This window comes from Pogoniulus pusillus, chromosome 3, assembly GCF_015220805.1.
Source record: "Pogoniulus pusillus isolate bPogPus1 chromosome 3, bPogPus1.pri, whole genome shotgun sequence".
Taxonomy (NCBI): Eukaryota; Metazoa; Chordata; class Aves; order Piciformes; family Lybiidae; genus Pogoniulus; species Pogoniulus pusillus.
The window spans coordinates 5,015,073-5,021,072 of record NC_087266.1 but is presented as its reverse complement, the minus strand read 5'-3'; positions in this window follow the sequence as shown (position 1 = coordinate 5,021,072).

Genomic DNA, 6,000 nt, shown 5'->3' with positions numbered 1-6,000 from the left:
GTACTGTATGGCACTGGGCTTTATGGAAACTGTTTCTGAGTGTCCAAATCATGATTTATATACAGGGGTTTAATGAGAGGTCTATCTGTGTGCACATGGCTAACTGAAAGGCTGCTTGCCTTGGCACTTTCAAAACTCCTGTGTACTTCTTGGGCTTCTGCATCCAAGTAGCTGCACAGATACCTAATAACTTGGATCCTTAAATATTTAGCTTTTGTGGCTCCCACTTGCAGTCAATCAGATGTAGAAGTCTCCTCTTGATCACCCACTGAAGGGGTAAATGCAGGCTGCCATAGAAGATAGAACTGTCACAAAATGCTTAATACTCTGCTAGAGCAGAATCTAATTTATACAAGCATGAGTCAACTCTTGCTAGAAGTTGAACATTCAAATGCATTTTTCTGTCTGCATAAACCTCCTACAGAAATATATTGAAATTACCAAAAATATAGGGAAAAAACCCCTCATAAACCCAAGAAACAAACAAAAAAAAATCCCACCCCACACCCAAAAACCAAACCAAACCCATAAGCATGAAAATATTCAAAGTTTTAAATATTCTGCTTATTAGACTTGGCTAAATGTGTTGTGTAACCCTGTAGCTGTAGTTTGTGGCTGGTCTCTCTGGACTTTAGTGCATTGACTTGCTGGGGATTGTTCCACTCTCACTGCACACCCTATCATGTATACACAGCAGAGTTCCTAACCACAGCCACAAGCAAGCCTCTGACCTGTGCATTTCCTATTTGTAGACTTGAGAAAGCATGGAAGAATCCAATTTCAACCCCTGTCAGGTTAACCAGCTGTTTGGAGTAAGACTTTTAAGAAAGTTAAGCATTTTAAGCAAGCTGGATCTATGCAGTGCCTCATCTTGTCTGGTACTTCAGTGCAAACAGTTCTCATTCTTCAAGCTAGCTAAGCTGTTCCTGCCCAGCAGCATCTCCTCGACTTGCAGGTGAGTTGAACTGTTCTTTGGGCTCCACTGAACGCACGTCCTCAGAAATTCAGCTCACAAAGAGACATAGAAAGGTTGGAGCCTTAATCTCAGACCGAATCTTTCTTGCATTGCCATGTAGTAAACAGTTAAATAAGTTTAGATGTGTCCCTGCTCTAACCCAGCTGAGCTACTCAGCAGTGGTCAGGCCACACCTTGAGTCCTGTGTCCAGTTCCAGGCTCCTCAATTCAAGAGAGATGTTGAGATGCTGGAACATGTCCAGAGAACGACACCAAGGCTGATGAGGGGCCTGGAACACAAACCCCATGAGGAAAGGCAGAGGGAGGTGGGAGTGTTTAGCCTGGAGAAGAGGAGGCTCAGGGGTGACCTCATTGCTGCCTACAACTACCTGAAGGGAGGCTGTAGCCAGGTGGGGGTTGGTCTCTTCTGCCAGGCAACCAGAAACAGAAGAAGGGGACACAGCCTCAAGTCATGCTGGGGAGGTCTAGGCTGGATGTTAGGAGGAAGTTCTTGGCAGAGAGAGTGATTGGCATTGGAATGGGCTGCCCAGGGAGATGGTGGAGTTGTAATGCCTGGAGGTGTTCAAGAAAAGCCTGTCTGAGGCACTTAGTGCCATGGTCTAGTTGACTGGCTAGGGCTGGGTGCTAGGTTGGACTGGCTGATCTTGGAGGTCTCTTCCAACCTGGTTGATTCTCTTCTGTTCTACTGCAGAGGCTGAGGTCACTCCTAGTGGTCCAGTGTCCAGAGAATGGGGATCTGTAGCTAGGAGGTAATGTTTTCAGCTATACTGGCTTTCTTTGGGTGAAGTGCAAGCTCCATGAAATGGTTTATGTGAAAGAGAGATTAGTTCTGCTTGGTGATTAACTTAGCTTTTCTTTTAGGTACAGAATTAGAATAAGGCTTATGTTGAACAGCTTTTCAGTTAATGAAAGGCCTCTCCTTCCCACTGCTCCTCAAAGGACATTTACATGTCCTAGTGATGTAATGGTAGGACCCATCTCTAGGCTTCTCTTTGCTTATGCCTGTAACATGTACCACCACGTGTAGGACATGTGGCTGGACAACACAACCTTGTACTGTGGAAAATAAAACCTGCCTCCTGAAGTCACTGTTTAGTCTTTCACCATCATGCCTGTGTGAGCCAGAGGGAGTTGCAAAACCATGTGAAACGTGCTCATTAGGGTACAAGCCACAGGCAGCCTGCACAAGCCAGAAGCAACAGCCTGTAGCAAAACATATTCAGTGAAGTGTCCCAAATCCCCTTGATTTCTATAGGATTAACGTTAAGGACAGCATGAGGCTTTTATATGGAGAAAGCCAGGCCCTCAGCAAAGGAGGCATCTGGATTTGATAAATCTCTTGCTGGCAAAATCTCTCAGAAATGAGCAACATGTTGTAATGCAGAGGGCTGATCAGCCTGGGCTTCCAACTCCTGTTTAAGCATTGGGAGTCAGGGCTCACTGCTCCAGTTAGGACAAAGCTTGCAGGAGTCACCCTTAAATCCCCAGCATTATGAAATACCTTTTCTTTAACATGTTTCTGCTGCATATAACAACTACAGGACACTAGGTTAAGCTACAAGATGCAGAAAAGTGTCCATGTGGCCCCAGAACTCTAACCCAGGCAAAGCCTCAGTTGAGCTGGAGTTACATAGTTTACTGGCAGATGGCTATAAGAAATTTGCAGTTTTAAGAGGAAAAAAGAAAACCTCAAACACCTCACCAGTGTGTGCTGGAAATGTGACATTAAAGAAATGTGAGCATTACCCAAGTTGCACATAAGCCATTTTAGTAGAACTGAAGTCTATGTGTTGAAACTGAGAGCCATCAGTCCACCACATGCCTAACAAGCACAGTGGTGCGTGGTGGGGTGTATTGAGAACTTGTATCCACCCAAGTGATGAAAGGAGCTGCTTGCCTCAGCACACTGCTGGTGTGAACCCAGTCTGAGCAATTTCCATGTAGTGCCAAGCAACTGGACGATGCTGCTTTACAGCCCGACTGTGCAAGCGTGATCTCTCCCCAGCCTGAGCTGTGGGGAATGTAGGTTACTTGTGGTCTGCATTTTTGAGAGGTCTGCAGCCTCCACTACAGCTGGGTTATATAACAAGGCAACCTTTCCACAGGTTCAGACCTCTGTGTTTTGGGAAATGAGGCTAGGAGACTTGCTCTGCAGCATTTGTTCTTGTTTAGCTGCTTTCTGAGAGAGAAGTTGTTGAACATTCTGCTTCTGTGGGCTAAAAGGAGTTTGCCAGAATAAGGTCAAGGCAGAAACCAATGGACTGAAAAGCTACACTAGAGTGACAAGCAAGGCACAAAGAATCTAATGGTGTTAATGTCTTAAGCCACTGACCGTTTGCAGCAGGGTGTTCCTCTGAAAAAGGCTTCCCTTGGACTTTGTGTCCACTGTAGAAGTAAAGATGTTCCTCTGTAATGCTGCACTTCAGAGTTCATGTTCCAGAGATCGCAACAAACATGGTGTTGTTTTAGGACATGACAGGGTAGCAAAATGCCAACAACTGTTCTCATATGTGGCCCATCAAACATCTCTACTAAGCCATGGAAAATTGGGATTTGACATGATGCTGGAGCTTTTCCTCACTTCTAGCAAATGAAGTGCAGCAAGAGGCTGAAATCCCATCAGCTAAGGGTTTGCTAGAAAAGCACTACCGGGGCAACTGCTGCAGCTAGCATGGAAACGTTGAGCAGTTACCAGAAGGAACTAAGTGGAGATCCATGCTATGAAAATAAACCTGAGATGTCAGCTCTCCTGAGACAGCACAGCTGCCAGACTACCAGAGCAGTAAGCTTGCACCAAATGTGATTTTGGCACATACATTATCAACTCACCCCACTGAACTGCTAAGGAGGATGGCTGTTAAGTTTCCAAGGCTTTTTGATCTTTGCCTCAAGAGATTTCAGCAGCAGAAGCAAGAATAAACCCATACACACAATTTACAAACTGCTTTGTTATCCAGGGCAGCCCATCTCCCAAAGGCGGGGTGGATACAGTATTTACCCAACCTTCAGTGACAAAAAAGTGCCAAGTCGGTAGCAGCAATGTTTCAGCTTGAGGGCAACCTGTTCCAGGTTTGCTCCTCACTCGTTGTCCTGCTGAAGCCAGGACAGAGTGTTCTGATCAGCCAAGTCCCTCCAGTTTGAACATAGAAAACAGCAGTAACTCACAGATTGCTCTGCTTGGGCAAAGTCAGCAGAAGCTGTCAAGTCCATTTCTGCTCTCTCCACAACAGTGCAAGCAAGCTGCAAAGGTCAAGTCAGAAGACTGTCAACAGGCCAAGGAGAAAGCACTTACGCAGCTTACATATGCTCCCATTAATGCTGCTTTTTCTTCTGTATCCAGCACATTTCTTCACTACCCCTCACATTATCTTGTCAATCTTCTGCTCCCAGCAGCACTTCCTATCTTTCCAAGCACTTTTGGCACCCAATCCACTTTTTTCTTGCCACAATCTTTATCTCAAATTATGTCATGGCCTTCAAGTCGCAATTCATTGAGAGCACTACAAAATTGATAGTAGGCTCTGAAAACAGGCACTTTTTGTCTAATAAAAGATGCGAGGTTTCACCCTGTCCATTCTTCTTGCTGAAAGGCTCTTTGGCAGCAGGGAGAACCTGTGACACATTCCAGCAGCTGGTTGAATGGACCCTCTGATGTCATGTGTAGTCATGCAAAGGGTTTTCAAGCGTTTCCTGAGGTGCTGTCAGTGTCAATTTACTGCACAGCACAGTTTGGTTTAGTTTGTAACTCTGAAACAAAGAAGAGAATCACAAAATCATAGAATCAAGTAGGTTGGAAGAGACTTCCAAGCTTATCCAGTCCAACCTAGCACCCAGCCCTAGCCAATCAACCAGACCATGGCACTAAGTGCCTCAGCCAGGCTTTGCTTGAACACCTCCAGGGATGGTGACTCCAACACCTCCCTGGGCAGCCCATTCCAATGCCAATCACTCTCTCTGGGAAGAACTGCCTCCTGACATCCAGCCTAGACCTCCCACGGCACAACTTGAGACTGTGTCCCCTTGTTCTGTTGCTGGTTGCCTGGCAGAAGAGAGCAACCCCCACCTCGCTACAACCTCCCTTCAGGTAGCTGTAGACAGCAATGAGGTCATCCCTGAGTCTCCTCCAGGCTGCACATAGACAGCTCCCCTGCCTCTCCTGACATCTCTCTTGAATTGAGGAGCCCAGAACTGGACACAGTACTTAAGAAGTGGGTTTCCACAACCCACACTCTTGCAGGTGGTCAGTAATTGAAAAGATATGTGTCTATCAGCAACGCTTTTGAAACTGAGCTACAACTGATTGTAATTCCAGCCAAACTGCAGGCAAATGTACTTCTTAAGAACAAAAAGGCACAATAACCCTCAGGGAAATTCTCAAGCCAGTTTATCTCTAAAAGTAAAAAACAAAAGCAAGGTGTATTAGCAAGGCCTCCATCAAGAAAGCTTCACCTGCACAGCAGCTGTGTTGCAGAACGCAGAGCAGCCATGCATGAGCAGTGAGGGACAGCAGCTGAATTCATCATCCCTGCAGAAGAGGTGCTTTTGTCTGTTGTGCTAGTTTGAGCCTAGCTGGGATATTTTGGTGAGAGGGATTAGATTATAGGCTATGAAAAGGAAACAATAGTGATATCTACTTCACTCAAAAGCTTGCTGAGATATATGAAAACAAGACAAACATAGATAACGCAGTTGCTCTGTGGCTTCGGCTGCCTCCCTTCTCTCCCTAACTTGCTGTGTAACTAAACTGTCTGCTTCCTAACCCCCCCGAATGAAAGAATAGATTCATTCTTTAATTTCCAGCCACTGAATCTAGTCTGGTGATTTTCTTAAGTGTAGGGTGGGGTGGGTGACACCCAAATCATCACATCTGTTCAGGGATTTTGTCACCTGCATTGTGACCCCAAGTCCACAGGCCGACAAAGAGGGTCTAAGGGATGAAAAAGATCTAAGAAAGCAGGTCCATCCTCAGGCAATATCCTCAAAAACTGAACTCCCTGTGCAGAGCATCACAGACCTAGAAAGAT